Genomic DNA, 19063 nt, shown 5'->3' with positions numbered 1-19063 from the left:
TAGAAAATTAGATGGCACTGGTACTGGCTGGCACTGGAAGAGGATGACACTGAAGAGCATTGGTACTGGCTGGCACAGTTACTAAATGACAGGTTCTGATTGGCACTGGATGACACAGGCACTGGGTGACATTGGTACTGGATGACCTTGGATCTAGCTGGCACTGGATGACACAGGTCCTGGCTGGCATTGGGAATGGATGACACTGGTAATGAATGACACTGGTTCTGGTACTGACTGGCACTGGCAGGGTACAGTTCTGGCCTGAAACCCGGATGTTCCTCTCTGAGCTACGGGTAGCGTGTAAACAGGCACAGGCTGCCCGCAGCTCAGAGGAAGATCCGGTTTCAGGCCGATCCGGTTTCTGCTTTAACACCCCCAGCCCCGCAGTGGCAGCTCCTGCCTTTCTACCACGACAGGTCCGCTTAGCATCCCACACAAAATATGGCGCCCCGAGCTTAGCGCTCCGTCACGTGATGGAAGACCATCCTGGAAAGTTGACGGAGGGCGCTCCCTGGTGTTGCTAGGAATCTACAACAGCCCTAAGACGAACACAAAGATGGCGCCCTGAGCTTCACGTTCCATCACGTGACTATAGGCCATGCAATAAAGCTGGCAGAGAGCGCCACCTGCCGCCCTTGGGAAAGTATAGCGGCCAGCTGGAAGTGAGAAGAGAATAGGGAAATGGCGGCCGGCGGCTGCGCCTGATCCGGAGGGAAGCCGGCTCTGATCCAGCGGGCGGTGTGAGGGAGCTGTGCATGCTGGGCGGCCCCGGGGCCGGGGAGAGTATAGGAGCTGGGACAGGGCCGGACGGAGCCGGACACCATGGTGAAGACCCGGCGGAGCCCCATGAAGGGCCCCGATGGGAAGTTTATCTCATCCCGGACCCGTTCCGGGCAAAGACGGCGTCTGGCGGCCAGAGCTCAGCTAAATAAGGTGAGGTCCCCCCCGTGTAATGTACTTCCCGGGGGCCCCCCCCGTGTAATGTACTTCCCGGGGGCCCCCAATAAATGTACTTCCCGGGGGCCCCCCAAGTAATGCTACTACCCGGGGCCCCCCTCTATCACCTCTGCTTATACATGTTTGATGACCTCATAGTGATGTAATGTATACACAGATATCACCTCTATATACTCGTGTGATGATCTCAGTGATGTAATGTATACACAGATATCACCTCTATATACACGTGTGATGACCTCATAGTGATACAATGTAATGTATACACAGATATCACCTCTACAATATACACGTGTGATGACCTCATAGTGATGTAATGTATACGGAGCTATCACCTCTATATACCCGTGTGATGATCTCATAGTGATACAATGTAATGTATACACAGATATCACCTCTATATACCCGTGTGATGACCTCATAGTGATGCAATGTAATGTATACACAGATATCACCTCTATATACCCGTGTGATGACCTCATAGTGATACAATGTAATGTATACACAGATATCACCTCTACAATATACACGTGTGATGACCTCATAGTGATGTAATGTATACGGAGCTATCACCTCTATATACCCGTGTGATGATCTCATAGTGATACAATGTAATGTATACACAGATATCACCTCTATATACCCGTGTGATGACCTCATAGTGATACAATGTAATGTATACACAGATATCACCTCTATATACCCGTGTGATGACCTCATAGTGATACAATGTAATGTATACACAGATATCACCTCTATATACCCGTGTGATGACCTCATAGTGATACAATGTAATGTATACACAGATATCACCTCTACAATATACAGTGGAATGTTCTATGTGGATATATATGTATATATTGTCCTCACACTGATGCAATGTATATGTATATATATAACCACATACCTTCTGACACCTCCTGTATAATATATGATCGTGTGTGTAATGTTCATGAAGTGTCTGAGCCGTCCATGTGTGATATAATATAGTATATACGGGGTCCTCACACTCTGTGTACACCGATCAGCCATAACATTCTTGTATTGATTATCTGGTTACAATGACCCCTGGAAGTGTGTGTGTGTGTGTGTCGATATATTGGGCAGGAAGTGAACATTTAGTCCCTGAAGTTGATGTGTTGGAAGCAGGTAAAATGGAGAATTTGAGGGACTTTGACCAGGACCAAATTGTGATGATTAGAGGACTGGGTCAGAGCAACTCCCAAACTGCAGCTCTTGTGGGATGTTCCCGGTCTGCAGGGGTCAGGACCGACCAGAAGTGGTCCAAGGAAGGAGAGCCGGTGATCTGGTGACAGTGTCATGGGTCAAGACTCATTGATAAACGTGGGGAGCCTGGCCCATGTAGTCTCATCCAATACAAGAGCCGGTTCTGATAGAAAGGTGTCTGAGCACACAGAGCGTCGCAGGTTGTGGTGTATGGGGCCATGTAGCTGTAGACCGGTCAGGGTGCAGACTCTCATGTTCACCTCCAAAAGAGCCCACAATAGGCACATGAGCATCAGAACTGGACCCCGGAGCAATGGAAGAAGGTGGCCTGGTCTGATGATTTAGGTTTTCTTGTACACCATGTGGATGGCCGGGTGCGTGTGTGTCACTTATCTGAGGAAGAGATGGCACCAGGATGCACTATGGGAAGAAGGGAAGCCGGCGGAGGCAGTTTGATGGTTTGGGCAATGTTCTGCTGGGAAACCTCGGGTCCTGCCATTCATGTGGATGTTACTCTGACACGTACCCCCTACCAAAACACTGTTACTGACCAAGTACACCCCTTCATAGAAAGGGTATTCCCTGATGGCAGTGGCCTCTTTCAGCAGGATAATGCGCCCTGCCACACTGCAAACATGGTACAAGAATGCCTCGAGGAACACAAAAACAAGTTGAAGTGATGACTTGGCCTCCAAACTCTCCAGATCTCAATCCAATCGGACATCTGTGGGATGTGCTGGAAAAACAAGTCCGATCCATGGAGGCCGCACCTCACATCTTACAGGACTCAAAGGATCTGCTGCTGACGGCTTTGTGCCAGATACCACAGCATACCTTCAGATACCTTCAGAGGTCTAGTGGAGTCCATGCCCCGATGGGTCAGGAAAAGGGGGACCTACCCAATATTAGAGGGTGATCATATGTCTGATCGTTACATAATGAAAACGTGGTTGGTCGAGAAACCACAAAGCCAAGATACCCAGAATTACTTTAGGTAAATTAGGGGGGCTGTCCTAATAGGGCTGATTTTTGTATACAGTGTGCGCTGTCCTCACACTGCCTGTATACTATATAGCTAAATATACACTGTCATGTGACTTGGATCACCTTCATCGCATCCCCTGTCTGATACCTGATGAAGAGGTAGAAATACTCAGTGTGTGTAAACTTCATTATATAATAGAGTATTGGACCTGCCAGAGAGAATTCCAGCAATAGATTGGGCCTGATAAACTCTTGATGGTGCGTCAGATATTTGGGGCAGGAAACGCGCCTAATAGAGTTTTACCTGTAAGATGCAACTAGTGCAATTTGCTTAGTCACCGATGGGCACCTTTCACACCACTGCTCTGTAGCACAGTAATCCCACGGTCATTGAACCAGGTTTGGGTGCTTTTGGCAGTGTGGGCAGGTGCCAAGTCCTGCTGGAAAATGAAGTCCGCATCCCCATAGAGCTCGTCTGCGGTAGGAAGCATGAAGTGCTCCAAAATCTCCTGGTAGACGGCTGCGTTGACCCTGGACTTAATGAAGCACAGTGGACCAACACCAGCAGATGACATGGCTCCCCTAGAATATTGCACCTTTTCACAATATTCTCATTTTTTGAGGTTGTGGATTTGGGGTTCTTGGGGTTTTCATGAGCTGTAAGCCATAATCATCACAATTATGACAAACCACGGCTTGAATTATCTTGCTTTGCATGTAATGAGTCTATCTCATATATTAGTTTCACCTTTTAAGTGGATTAGTGAAATGAACTTTTGCACGATATTCTAATTATTCGAGTTTCACCTGTATGTTCAGCCCATACATCCCTCTTCCTAAATGTTTCTTTAATTGGTCTTGTCGTTCAGTTACTGTTCTGTGTTATCCTTGGTGTTTCATTGTGTCTGTATTGTTACATGACATCATTGTGTCTATATTGTTACATTATATCGTTGTGTGTATATATTGCTACATTATATCGTTGTGTGTATATATTGCTACATTATATCGTTGTGTGTATATATTGTTACATTATATATATTGTACGTTCCCTGAGTCGGGTGATGGGACCTGGACGTCGTGTGGCTCTTTGTATTGCAGACGCATTGTCTGAGTACACAGTGTCAGTACATGTCGTCTGGCTGTTGTGTGGGTGTACTGAGGGCTCAGCAGATGTCGGTGTGCAGTGTGGGTTGTTCTCTGAATTGTACAAAAGAACAAAAGTTCTTGGTTTAGTTCCTGCCTGAATGTAACAGCCGCCTGGGCGCCCACCACTGGTGGCTTATGGTGACAGCAGATCTAGCAGACATCTGATTAGCCCTTTTCAAGAGTCCCAGTGTCTCTGATTCACCTTTATTGTTACATACACATTGCATACAAGCCGCTCTATCCAGCCTGGACTTCACAGACACACCTTGAATGCTGACATAAGAGATTTCTCAACTTCTGCACGCATTTAGATCCTCCCTGCAATTAGACGTATGGCAAGGCTTTGCTGCATGCCTGGCACCCAGAATCTCTTAACCTGATATTGTGAGGAGAGAAGTTTAGGAGCAGTCTTTGTAAGGTACACGCTGTGGGATATCATGCCGATCCTGGTTCATGTACCTAGCAAGTCGCCAACCTGGAACAAGCAGGCGCTCAGTGAAACGGATATATATATAAAGTTTTGAGGCAGCAGAATATTCTAAAATGAAAGCAAATGAAGATTTGATGGGACCCTAAACCCAATATTTTGTTGGAGGACCATTGGAGGCAATCACTGCAAACAAGTGATTTCTGGAGCTCTGAATGAGACTTCTGCTCCTGCAACAGGTAGATGGCCAACTCGTGAACAAACTGCTCAGCCTGTCCCAGGTTTAAGGCTAGGTTCACCTATCGGCGATCCCGGGACGTGCGTGATCGTGCATGATTGCACACAGCGATTGCCACGCGGCCCCATTGATTTTAATTGGGTTATATCCGCATGGCAATCGCTGAAAAAAGATACATGCACCTCTTTTCGCTAAACTCTCACCGCATGGTTGGTATCGCGGCGGGAAACTGTGCGATCTGCCTGGTGCGACTGGGGTGCCATTACAGAATAGTGGCACCGCCAGCGCATTCGGCGGTGGTGTGCAGTTGTGACCGCACGGTTTCGTGCATTATTGCTGCACAGTAACATATTGACCTAGTGTGAACCTAGCTTAAGGCCTCATTCACACTCCTTAGAGCAGAGAGGATCCATACTGTCTGCGTATGAGTACGGACACCCACGTGGATGTGCAGCTTGGGTGAGCATATGGCCGCGTACTCCCATAGAGAACAGGCTGCTGCATGCAATGACGCAGCACCTGTCCTTCCCAGGAGCGACCCGATACGGCCGTGCACGGATCTGTACGGGCCGGCTCTTTGCAGTGTGAATGAGGCCTAAAGGGTGTCTTATCCAGCTTGCATGCTTCGGCTCTTTCTATAGCTATTCCTTCGGATTCAGGTCAGGACTCATGGAAGGCCTCTTCAGAATAGTCCAGTGTTTTGTTCTTTGCCGTTATTGGGTGCTTTTATTTCTGTATTTCGGGTAATTATCCTGTTGGAGCACCTGTGACTGAGACAGAGCTTTCTCATACTGGGCAGTAAGTGTCACTCCAGAATTCCTTGGCCTTCACACTTTTATTGTGCCCAGTACAGATTGAAGGCTGCCCGTGCCAGATGCAGCAAAGCAGCCCCAAAACCTAACCGAGGTCCTTTTCCCTGGTTTCCTTCCATTGAGCCCAAAAAGTGATGGATGGTGTGATCGGACACTGATGAACTTTGACCTTAGAGTTCAGCTTGGAGAATTCCTCAGGTTATCATCCGGCATCAGACGGGATGGAGAACGTGACCGTGGAGTTCCCTGGCAGTGTTCCTTGGCTCTTTGTCTACCATTCACACTCTCCTTCTGATCAGTCTGGGGACAGTTATCCTCTTGTGGTCACATCCAGGAAGGTTGGCTACGCTGCCATGGACTTTGAACTTCTTAATATCATTTGCAGCTGTAGTCAGAGGAACATCAAGCTGTTTGGATATAGTCCTATGAGCTTTACCTGTGAAGTGCTGATCCATCATTTTTCTTTCTGAACTCTCTCCTTTGCTTTCTCTGGTCTATGATTGGTGTGGTGCACAGGATGATGCCAAATAAGAGTGATGACTTTTCTGTAGGGATGCACCGATACCGGTTTTTCGGTATTGAATACCGATATTTTTTTTGTTACCAATACTGGAGGACCCATTAAGGAAGCCCGGGCAGTGTGTAATGACTTGCCGCTCAGCTTCCTGATTAGCTTGGAAGCCGGCTTCATGCTCCCTTGCCATTTTCCCGACCAATCAGGAAGCCGGGCTGCGAGTCATTGCACGCCGTCCGACTTCCTGATTGGACAGAAGCCAGCTCCATGCTTCCTCTTTACCAAGTGACAGAGCATGGAGTCTGCTTCCCGGCCAATCGGGGAGCTGGGGGGTTTGTAATGTCTCGCCGCCCCTTGGCTTCCTGGTTGGCGAGGGAGAATGGAGCTGACTACCTGGGCAATCAGGAAGCCAGGCAACGTGTAATGACTCGCTGCCTGGCTTTCTGATGCTAGAAGTTCCCTTATCAGGGCAAGCATTGGGAGCGTTTGAGTGAGTATAAGTACCCGCCCAAATGCTCTGTTTCGGTACCATTGCTAGTATGGGTATCGGTGCATCCCTAATTTTCTGATGAAATTGGGACCTTGCATGCTGGGGTGGGGGGCTCTTTGGGTATGCCATATTGCAGTGGTGTGTCCAGTGTTATCTTAGGATCTCTTTTGGGGTGCGGTCTGTTACACGGGATTCCCCGGATCTAGGGCTCCTTGCACTTAAGAGAATTGAAGGGGACATCACTGGCTGGGGACTGAGGTGTTGGCAGACGGAACTATAGAACGACTGTTGGAAAATGCAGACCTTCTGCACACATTTATTCCCTGACTCCCCCCTTCAGCAGCTTTATTCCGCCATTACAAAAATACCCCTGGGGTATTTAATTGGTTCTCCTCATTGGCTGTTCTTCAGCGGTGAGTTCTTTTCTGCTCTCTCCTCCCATGATCATATGGGAAGAAGTTTCAGGTCCTGTTACAGCCATACATCTAAGTGACAGCAGAGGAACCATCACCCCCCCTCCGGCTCATGCATGTTCCGCGATGTACTTTGACCTGTGCACTGTCACTGCTCCATCTATTGTTGACACTTCTTCACTGATTGTGGGAATGGCAAAAACATTTCCTTAAACCCAATAATTTTACTCCGGTGTGAACTCATAGCGAATGTATTATTGATAGATTATACATTCTTATTCATTCAGTTGGCATGGTGATTTCATGGTCTGTTTCTAAATGCTTCCACACAAGATTCACACAGCTTGCTAATTGGATGCAGTGGGGAATATGTGTGAATCTTGTGTGAAAACATTTAGAAATAGACCGGTACTTTCTGATTTTGCTAATAAAATAAGTATTGGCTCCTTTTACACTATCTGATCAGGTGGGGATCTTTGCATGGAGGGGTATGGATCGGATCTCACAGTTGCCTGTCCAATCTTGCGATAGAGGAAAAAACAGAAATGACCGGACCCATGTCTGTCTATGGGGAATCTGATGTATATCATGCGTCCATTTACATCAGATAATCCCCCGATCCGGCGTGAAAACGGTTCCATTCGTTTTTTCCGGAGTTGGGGCAAGTGGTAGTAAACCGATACCAGTCTGTTTAGATCCAGCTGTCCATAGACTTTAATTGAGCATCCGATTGGGTCCTCCTGCAAAACTGACAGTTGGACCTGATTAGATCGCCCATCTGACAGGGGGCCTTAAGGGAACAAGGCCTCAGAGTTGCCCAGCCCCACCTTGGACCGTAACAGGTCAGATGGTTCCCGTTATCAACACGCTGTTGTCATTGATGGAAATTATTAGCAGATTCCTTTTTTTCCTTTGCGATTTTTACTTTGCAAGATGCGTGCTGATGGGAAATAATCGCATATGCTTGGTCATATGGCGATAGATCCTTTGTTGATTGTACAGTCGCAGCCCGTTCGGGGGGGTGGGGATCCTAATAGTCCAATACTTTTTACCTGTAAGGGCTCATTCACACGGGCACAAGGCTGTGCACCAGAAGACCCTGTTCACACTTTGTGATCGTGCGTGGTTTTCCTGTACTGGTAGTGGTGCTCGCAGTGACGATCACGGATGGCACCGTGCAATAAACAGTGCAAAGCAGAAATCACCAGCACTCAGTAAATCTCTTTGATGTCCATTTAATGGGACCAATTGTCATATACAAAATAGCGACGTTTCGGGACCGCACAGGATCCCTTCATCGATAATGTAACAAGTCAGTCTATATCAATACCGTATACTGTATATACTTGTTACATTGTCGATGAAGGGATCCTGTGCGGTCCCGAAACGTCGCTATTTTGTATATGACATGTTGTAACGTGTTGCGTGATTGCGCTTTGAACACGGACCTGAAAATATATTTGTGCGCCCGGAAGTAACAGGTGTTGCATGCAGCCGCGTGTACAAACCAATGACAGGTTGCAGCTGCATGCACTACATAAAAAAAAAAAAAATTGTACCACATCTGCACGGTATTGCGGCACGATTGATTGCATTGCGGGTCGTGAGGTGTAATTAGGGTGCCATTCAAATGAATGGCATCGCAATGCACCTCCCGCACTGTTAACGCACACGATGTGTTAATCGCGCAGGACCGTGCCATTAATGCATCGCAGCTGTGTGAATGGGCCCTAAAGGTGCCCATACACCTTGCAATCATCGGGCGCAAATTTTCGTCAGATGATCGAACCGTTTTTGTATGGCGGCCCCATCCTGCCCTGACCATCGCACAGTTCAATTAGCGGTCTTTAGCAGAGATCACCTGGATGAATTTCGTTAATCGACCGCACGGATTTTCGTTTGCGCATGAGCAGTGTTAATTGTACGAATTTTGACGTACGGAAACGCCACCAACCTTGCGAAAATGGTACGATCGGCTGAAGTTTTCTAACCTGCTGGAAAGACAAAAGTCTGTATTTGCGGTTGTACACTCCCCATCAACCTTACGAATATTGGACGAAAACGCGATCACAAACGAAATTCGGCCGATATTCGTAAGGTGTATGGGCACCTTTAATACTCGCGATCCTGTGGTGGTTTTTTTTTTTTTTTCTCAGGCTTTGTTTTTTAATTTAAAAGGTCATTTTGTATGAACATAAAACTAGGTCAGTCCAGCCACGGGCTCTCTCCTCCTGACGTTCAGTTTTCTAATCATCTTTTTATCAGATGTATATTTAAAGTGACACGAAACTCCGGAGTTAAATGTAAAACTACATCCAAGTACCTTCACTATTAACAGAAATGTATCTTATTTGTGTAACACTCGGCTGTAGATCCTCCAATCATCTCTGAATTGGTGCTGACACTGTCCTTCCTTCTGGAGGGTGGCTACTTCTGTTCCCCATGGTCACTGTGTGTGTTGTAAAGTGGTCACCGTTCCAAGCTCACTCCTGTGATGGACTACAATCTCATATTTAGTTCACTAAGCTGTATTGGAATTACAGTCCATCACACAGGGATTACAACACACACAGGGATCATGGGGAACAAAAGTAGCCCCCCTCCAGAAGGAAGGACAGTGTCAGCTCCAATTCAGAGATGATTGGAGGATCTACAGCCGAGTGGTACACAAATAAGATACATCTTGGTAATAGTTAGCCCTCATTCTCACTAGAAAAGGCCGGCATGTACAGCTCCGTGCTGCGTGCGACGGCCGTATCGGGCAGCTCCCGGGAAGGACAGGTGCTGCGTGTGATTAGTACGCCGCCCTGCGTCCGAGCCAGGAAACACGCACCCGTACTGACCTGCAAATTTGGTGAGCGTAGGGCGGCGTATGGCCCCGTACTCCCATAGAGAAAGACAGGAGCTGCGTACTAATCACACGCAGCACCTGTCCTGGTCTGCAGACGTGGTGCTATGCGTTTTTGACGCGTTCCTGTGGAGTTGGGCTGCCAGTATGTTAGCTGCAGTGCAGTGCGTTTTTGATGCGTTTTTCATTTCCGGACCAGGCAAAATGTGACATGCAATATTTTCTCTGTCCGGACCGGACCCATAAAACACACAGGGATACATTGGGATGCATTTTGGGTGCATGAGCGCACGGATATGGTCCGGACAGAATCCAGACGTCGTGTGAACAAGCCATAAAGGTGCTTGAATGCATTTTAAGATTTAACTCCTGAGGTTAGTGTCACTTTAAGGGCTCTGTGGGGTACAGAAGTTGGGGCGTGCAATGCATTGCTTGCTATATGTTGCTGGTTGTACATATCTGAAGTCGGCTCATGTTACAGGCGTGTAATGCAGGCGCACCGTGAAGGTTCATCTGGGGGCAGCACGTAACCCTCGTCCTCGGATGTAAACAAAGAGCCAGCTGGTGAGCAGAGTGGAGCAGTCCCAGTTCTTGGTCTCTGATTCGTCTCTGATCTGTGCAGATTTAGTTCTGTGACAGTAGCAGGAAAACAGCTTCCTCCAATCAGATATGGACTTTAAACCGTCCTTAAACGTTGGTGTCATTTTACATGGCGAGTGAATTCGAGCTGCTGGCTGCAGGTTTATGACCGTCTGTCTTTTCTGGATAGTGGATTGTGTGTATGAAATAGATTCATCCATTTTAACTTTTTCTTTTCAAACACCAGCCCTCCAGCGGTTGTGCACCGACAAATCCCACGAGGCATTGCAAGATTCTGACAGCCACAGACATTACTCCCAGAGGCAGATGCATGTTGGGAATTGTAGTTCCACAGCAGCTGGAGGGCTGACAATTGCCTCCCCCTGATCTAAGGGAACCTGTTGCTTTACCCCTGGTGATGGAGTGACAGTCATGCACAGAGAAATGAGACATTGTAAATGGCTGGATCCGGTGAGATCTCCTCCTATGGGTAGTAATCCCTGTGAGCAGATGTTTCAGGCACAATCTGAGCCGGCCTCTCTGGAATGACTGTAGGGCTCTTCATTCTACAGGACTTGTGAAGTCTTGCTCTTCCAGGTATGCAGATGAACTTCACCTCTTGGCAATGTCAGTCACCGGAGTGAGCGTGAATCCTGGATTCCCTGTGAGCAAAGAACATTTTAATTCTCTAAAACAGTGACCAGGTAGCCAATGCTGCTTAAAAATGAGCCGCGCCCACATTTCGGCTCTTTAGTTGTTGTCAATGGAGCTGGCTGTTAGGCTCTGTTCACACCAGGGCGTGTCAAAAGTGCTCAAACATGCACGCTTCGACCTGCGTTGACGATATGTGCACATTACTAGGTAATGGCACTCCAAACGCAGCGGAGCAAAAGTTTGTGTCCACACACGTGAGACCGTGCACAAATGAATGGGGAAATAAAACTTAGAACGCATGTTGTCAAATTTGTGGCGGATTTCTGTTCCGCAGTTGGGGCGCATCGAGGGACACGCACAAATCCCGTTACCTTCTAAAGTAGAAAAACTCTTGCTGGCTCCTGGATTGGACAGACGGGCGTCTGAATTTAACATTCATTTGTCCACCCCTGCTCTAAAGCAAATGGAGTTGATGCGCGAGAGGCAGATGTAAACGCATCTGTGTTGTCCTCTATATGTATATTGTGATGTACATGGTTAGTAAATGCACCTTTAGTGTCTATTCACACCACATGCATTGGGTCTGCGCTGGAAACAACTAAGACTAGGCAATTTGCCTTGTCACAGATGGACATGTTTCACACCACCATGTTGCAGTGGAAACGTGGCGGTGTGCACTGAAAATAAGCACAGCATGCCTTACTTTTTTTTTTTTTCTCCAGCACAGCGTAATGCGACCTGGAACAAACATCTCGCACCCTGTTGTGCCTGTGGAACTGAATGAAGTGTCATTTGTTACATTTTAATAAAGTCCCAAAAGTGCAATGTGTTGGGATTGGTGCATTGGCACTGTCGGGCACCGCATGCCAGCCGCTGTGCGTTTTGAGCAGCTGCTGGTGTAACTTGGCCCATTCACATCTGATCGGTCTGGCGTGCGTTTTGCAGAGTGACGCCGCTTAAAGCTGGCTATACACTTATAAACTATCTTCATGTTTTCTATGGTCAGATGGAAAAAGTGCAACAGATTCCTCCATCTATGCTAAACTGTGTGGATGGAGGAATCTCCAACTGGGCCAAGCTTCAGTATCTTGCTAGTCGGCCACGCTGGATCTCAAAATACCTGAACAATCTGATTGGATGCCGGCATTGTTCAGGTGTTTTGAGAGCCAGCGGGGCCGACTAGCCAAGATATAAGTTATGGACCGTGCACCTGACTTGAGGGAGCAGCTAATATAGTCTGCATCTCTTTTAAATGCAGACCACATAGCTGCTCCTTTTGGCTGGCGCTCTGACAGACTTCACTGAGCGCCGGCCAAAAGGAAGGATCAGTAATGTCTGCACCAGCCAAAGATGCAGACCTTACTAATCAACCTCTGAGCCAACAGGGAATGTGCCTCCTCCCTGCAGATATGTAAGCAGGTGAGTGGACTCCCAGTTTCAGAAGCACGATTGGATTTGTAGCCTGACCACATCTGGAGGGTTGGAGTTTGCCCACCCCTGCTTTACACATTCTGCCCGTCATCAGGAGGAGGACACCTATTATGTCCCTGAACACACTCTGGTGCGGCTGTTGGGGGTTATTGTTCGCTGTGTCCTGAGCTCGGCAGTGAATGTCTGCTGCAGATCACTTTGCAATTGTTGCAGAAATATATAAACGATGAGGAATTTCTAAATTCTTCCTCTCTGCCCTCCAGTACTGTGACCTTGTGCCATATGAGACAGATTTACTGTGAGATGTGACATTTTGTATCCTTCACTACACCCAGAGATCAGCTGAGGCATCTGAAGTGTGACTGAGCAAAATAAAAACAACACGCTATGATTCAGTGCCCCACGTTTATCATATTCAGCCGCAATGCACGGTATTGCAGCACCGTATGTTGCGGCGCATTCGGGAGGTACGTTTGGCTACACAACACCCCTCCCGCACTGTTAGTCCCTGTTCACACCTAGGCATTCCATATAAAACAAATCAAGTACGGGGAAAATACACGTGCTATGATGCGTGTTTGCCGAACGCATCAAAAACGGGCAATGCTCTTGCGGTGGCATTACTTGTGAATGGCACCCCAAATGCCGCTCAGCTAATGTGCTTTCAAAAAGTTGGAATGCATGTCAAAGAATTTGCTACATGCGCTACTTTCCCCGCATTTGTTGCACATGCAGCCCCTCATTGAAAACAACGGGGGTGGGAAAACGAATGCGCTTCACCGTGAACTTAACGCACGGTATGTGTGTTGTGTGGAACTGTGTATTAATCGATGTAATGAAATCAATGGAGAAAAGTGGGAGAAAAAAAAAGAATGTGTGTCGCCGCGATACATTTCACTGGTGTGAAAGGGAAATTAACGCATGGTCCTTATGTGAACAGGCCCTTAAATGGCGCCAAATCCAGCTGGCAGCTTAAAAGCTAAGTGCACTTTAGGACAAAGAGCACTTATCCTGTTTGCCCCTTTGCACTGACCTAAAGTAACCCCCTCCACAGATGTATATTTACCTGGGTCCGATGGCCCCAGCCTCTGGTGCCCATTTACATCCAGTGCCAAGTCTCGCTGTCCTAGTCATACCTTCTATGGGGCTGGGTGCCAAGGCCAGAGAATAGGCTCCATCTCTCGGGCACAGCCGGAATGTAAACACCAGAGTCCCCAGTCGTGTGATCCAGGTAAGTGTGCGTCTGTAGAGGGGCGAGGACGGCTTAACATGGACAAATGCACTTTGTATCGGCAGTGTCAAGGTAAATGTTCAGCATTCGGCCAAATGGTGGCCCTGCTGGCTCACCAGAAGTTGATTACTCAGTCATGTTTTGTTGAAGGAGCTGGGCTGAAAATTGTTGGCCGAACAGTGACAGCAGCCAATTGGCTGTCAGAATGCAATAGCCTGGTGGAGGGGAAGACTCGACACTACAGCACTTTATAGGAGTGTGTTCTCATGGGATTTGGGATCCTCAAGTTTCCCACAGGAAGACCCACTGATGTTCCCCTAGGTGAGCCCGCTGGAGCTTTGGGAGCTATAGGTAAGGATTGTTTCTGTCTTGGGGCACTTTGATAGCAGGTGGTGGGGCAGCCACATATGTGGACCTTACATTATATTGCAAGGTCCGTGCAATGGAGGGATCGACTTCGGGAGGAGTGACACAGATGAGTCCTTCCACAAATGTCTCCATCGAACGTTGGGAGGATATTGTATTGGTTTAATGCAACACAGAGCGTGAATCCTAAGGGGTCCTAAGGAAGCAATGTTCAGAAGACGCATAGATGGCCTCAAGTCCCGTACACACTGGTTCGGTTTGTCACGTGTCTGCCGTCATACTACAATAATGCACAACAATTGAAATCACATTGTTCTCTGTGGTGCCGCTCAACCCCATGCAATGTGATGCAGTGCAATTTTTTGGAACGGTCCCGGTGCTTCTATTGGTTCTACACAGGGCAGTACAGTACAGTTTTTGTGCCACACAGTACACGTAGGCTCCAAAGTTTACAATGGAAGCACATGAAAAACGCATGCAATTTGTCTGTGTTTTAGTGCATAACCACAAGCCCCCATCCCCTAGCAGTATATACTATATTTCACCTTCATTGGGGAAAAATGAATATCGCATACGTATGCGCAATAATGCATTAAAAGGCATAACAATGCGACTCATAAGTATGGACACCCCTACCCCATGGGAAATCCCATGCAGCTATTCACCTGAACCTTGGAGCCAGCTGCCTGTCACAGTGCTCCCCCCCCCCCTGCCTGCCGCCTCCTATTCTGCAGCAATGGTATGTCCCTTGGTGGGTTCATGTCCTATACACAGTGTATAAAACACGATGACTCGGGGACCTTTGCTGCAGCGGAGGGGGAGAGAGGCTCCAGGGACTGGTTTTAAGAGCAAACCGACTTAGAGGATCGGCTGAGTATAACTTTTTTAATCTTGGCACCTAGAACAAAACAAACAGTTAACCCTTGCAATGTGGGGGTAGCCCCACTGCAAGGGTTAATAAAAGATTAGCCCCGAGTTCTTCTTTACACAGTGCACAGAAAACGAAATGTCGTCCGGTTAGTTTTTGGTCTATTTGGACAGATTTGGTTGTACATAGAGAAGAATTATAATGGCGGCAGATATTACCGGGATCCGTGTTTGTTTACATTGTGCCATTATCTGGAAGGTCCATAGGTCTGACAAGCCTACTCAGGACTATAAATCATCATGGATGTGTATACAAAGCGGCATTCCTTGGAAGAGGCGAGTACAGTCCGTGTTCCTGGCCTCTGGCCCAGAGTTCATTTAAGGATTCGTGGGGATGTTCCTGCTGTACATTAAGGAAGTGTGTCTGCTGGTGGCTGCCGCCTCGGGAACGCAGCGTTGCTTTTAGCTCACAAGGGGTCTGATCATCTGCAGGAATCCCCAAGAGTTTAGACACGTCTGAGTGTTCTGTGTAACTGTAAAGTGTCAGGTGACAGGAAAAAAGGCCACACATCTGCAATACAAATACACTCGCCATATTTTATTCCTATAAAGACCCATTAGGGCTACCCCACACTGCAAGGGGTAACTGTGCTCAGTAATGTCCAGGGCAGCCTTTCTCAACCAGGGTGCCTTATAGCTCTCTCAGGGGTGTCTTGAAATAAGCCTCTCTCCACCTCCGCTGCAGTGGTCTGAGGTCTGCATCATCCCATCTATACACTGTGTATAAGACGTGAGGATGCCGAGGGACATACCATCACTGTAGAGGATGAGACAGGCTGGAGGGAGTGCTGTTGCAGCTGGCCAGCTCTTGAGGATTTGGTTGTTTTTTTGTCCCTACACCAAAATGAGCACTTTACAGTTGCAGTGCAGGGCTACTGTAAGGGCTAATTGTAATAAATCCTGGAGTTCTTGTTTAATGCTTGTGTTGATAGACAAATGTTGATGTTGGTGTGGGACTCTTCGGAGAATATTCAGAGTTCATTGACGGGAGCATTTGACCTACGTCAGACCCCCCTCCCGCTGCATCAACCTTCTTCAAGCAGCTTTTGCACTCCTGTTGACTTGTATGGGAAGATGAGCAGTTCTGACGTGGACAAAGCCCATTGATACAACAGGCCACTACCTCTGGTCGCAGACAGAATGTGTTCACACAAAGTCCAGTTCTGTGTGTTTGTGAGACTTCTGAAAAAGCTTGTGGACTCTCTGTAATGATCACCCACTTTCTTCGGTTCTCAGCCACTGACCCATAACAATCGTATTCGGAGATTCAAAGCCAGAAATCCTCGCTGGTTCTGATTCCTTTGACAGCCGGCAGCTAGAATTTCTGTAGTCGCGTCCTCGGTTTTCTTCCATGACCGGTTTCCTTTAATTTAATATGTGGAGCTTCTCGACAGCTGGGTTAGGAGGAGAAAAAAAAGAAAAGTATGGCTTTGTGTAGGCTTTCCTCGGTGGCTCAGTGTCTTTGTTGGGCAGGCAGCCCTGTCATGCGTCCAACACGCTTGAGTAAGTTTAAAGTAAAACAAAAACATGATGTGGTTGTAAAACTGCTGAGAGTTTTGGAACATGAAGTCCGCGTTTCCTCATCCTCCTTGTGTGAGGAAATGTTAAGGAGAGCGGCTTTCTACACCAGTCCATTGCACAATATAGGAGACGCCGAGAACAAAGACACAATCTGTGTACACGCAGCAAGCTTCAGGAATAGGAGCAAGAGAAGGTATTGATCTGCGTTTTTATTATTTAACCCAAACCTGTCCGCTGTGATTGGTCAATAAACGTACTTGTCTTTTAACTCCAATAGCGGACTTGTACTTGGCGACCATAATGAGGCAATTCCAGCAAATTGTTGGTCAGCTGATGTTTATTGGCTTAAATTACTAATTTAAGCATAGCTGGTTATCTCTGCCGTGCAGTAATTCTCTTTTTTTTTTCTTCCTACAGCATAAAAATTGGGCTTTTAGCTCCTGATAGCAGAACTTCTGATCTCCATTACCGCAAAGCCCAAGTAGCCCCCCCCCCAATCGCCACCACTACCATACTATGTCATCAGTGCTGTAGATGTGATTCATTGGTGTCATGTCCCTACTGACTTGTATGCTCGCCCATTCACAGAAGCGTGTCTGTGTCTAGTGAACAGGCAAGCATGCGCACACAATAATGGTGTTGTAGGACATAGAAAGATAAACCTATTTGCTGCATGGCAGAGCTAACCAGCTGTGAACATCTTTAAAGCTATTCAAGTCGTGGTGGCCGGAGATGGAATACTATTCTTCACGGAGTTTGTGTGTTCTGTTTTTGTTTTTCTTTTGTTGCTCTAGCATCGCTCTTCTCAACCTATTAGCTATGGAGGATTTAAAAAAAAATTATTTTCAGGTCGATAGGAACTCCAGTAAATGACACACTTACATTGATGTCCAGTGGGACAGGTGGCCACCCTTGCAGTTGATGTCCAGTGGGGACAGGTGGCCACCCTTGCGGTTGATGTCCAGTGGGGACGGGTGCCCACCCTTGCGGTTGATGTCCAGTGGGGACGGGTGCCCACCCTTGCGGTTGATGTCCAGTGGGGACGGGTGCCCACCCTTGCGGTTGATGTCCAGTGGGGACGGGTGCCCACCCTTACATTCAGCTAAAGTAGACCGCAAAAGGTCAGAATTCAAACTGGTACCACTAAAATGAGAATTCAGTCGGTCACTACTCAATGACCCTAAAGGTGCCCATACACCTGCCGATTATCAAACGATAATCGCGGGTGATCCCGCGATCGTACGATAATGGGCAGGTGTATGGAAGGCGTGCGACCATTTCTACTGTACAGTCGCACGTCTTTTGTCTTCCGAGCATGCTTGAAAATCGTCCGATTTTCGGCAGTTTGGTGGCGTGCTCGGAAGACAAATGCCGAACGAGCCGGTGTGAGCAAGTGCACGATGCCTGTTGGCATTGGAATCATCGGAAGGCCTCTCTTCAGTGGGGAGGGCTTGTGATGATCGCAAGTACGATCTGCCTGTCCAAGATGGGCAGATCGTACGAGCTTTTAATTACCTTACAACCATGGCTCAACAAAAGTGGTGCGATGGTTGTAAGGTGTATGGCCAGCTTTAGGCAGCTTCTTGAGGAACCCTGTTTAAAAATGTTGTTGAGCCAGGTGATGCGAATTGGGGCCACTCATGACTAGAATTCCTGCTGAATTGGCCCAAATTCGAGCCATGCACGGCTACTTTCAGATACCTCCCAGGAAGACGCAGTAGCTGATGCTCGGCATCATAACACAACACATGACTCTTGGTGTTGAATGCCGGTATTGAGACGTGAAGTGTCACTAAACGCGGAGATCTCTTCTGGCAGTCTTCAAGGACCACAACTCCTGAAATGAAAAGTTTTATATTATGCAAATGAGCTTCTAATAAAACTTAGAACTATTTATTGAAAGTTTATTTTGTTTACTGGCCCATTGCGTGTGTTAGAACTCATCAGAACTGTGGCTATTGTTCCAGTCAGCGGACACATTGTTACACACGGCTGACCTCTTCACTATCTCCCAATGAAGGACATTGCAGTTGGAGTTGCTCAGTGACTGAAGAGAATGACGGCAAGAATAGTTTTGTTTGCTGCGCAATTAATGCTAAAACCGAGTATTGCAAACTTTGCTTTGATGTATTTTTAATGGCTTTCTGTTGTCTTTTAGTTTTGGTGCCCATTTATTCTTTCTGGAAGGCTTCTTTGATTAGGAGAAGACTGATGCATCAAGATGAGGACATCTTAATGGAATATATTTTCTGTTTTTACAGGACACCTGCGGTGATTCTAGCTTGAGTGAGA

General features: G+C 47.4%; 1 long non-coding RNA gene across 1 annotated transcript; it reads right to left on the bottom strand.

The window, feature by feature from the left end:
* Window positions 1-844: 844 nt before the first annotated feature.
* LOC108803726 lies at window positions 845-19056 on the bottom strand. The gene is made up of 3 exons (XR_001942297.1): window positions 19031-19056; window positions 7353-7359; window positions 845-927 (listed from the first exon to the last, which is right to left on the bottom strand). It is a non-coding gene; the product is annotated as an uncharacterized LOC108803726 (long non-coding RNA).
* Window positions 19057-19063: the final 7 nt, after the last annotated feature.

Source organism: Nanorana parkeri, unplaced genomic scaffold (genome assembly GCF_000935625.1).
Source record: "Nanorana parkeri isolate BGI_ZX_2015 unplaced genomic scaffold, ASM93562v1 scaffold53, whole genome shotgun sequence".
In the NCBI taxonomy this organism is placed as follows: Eukaryota; Metazoa; Chordata; class Amphibia; order Anura; family Dicroglossidae; genus Nanorana; species Nanorana parkeri.
The sequence above is the reverse complement of the archived record's forward strand: the minus strand, read 5'-3'. Positions and strand labels throughout refer to the sequence as shown.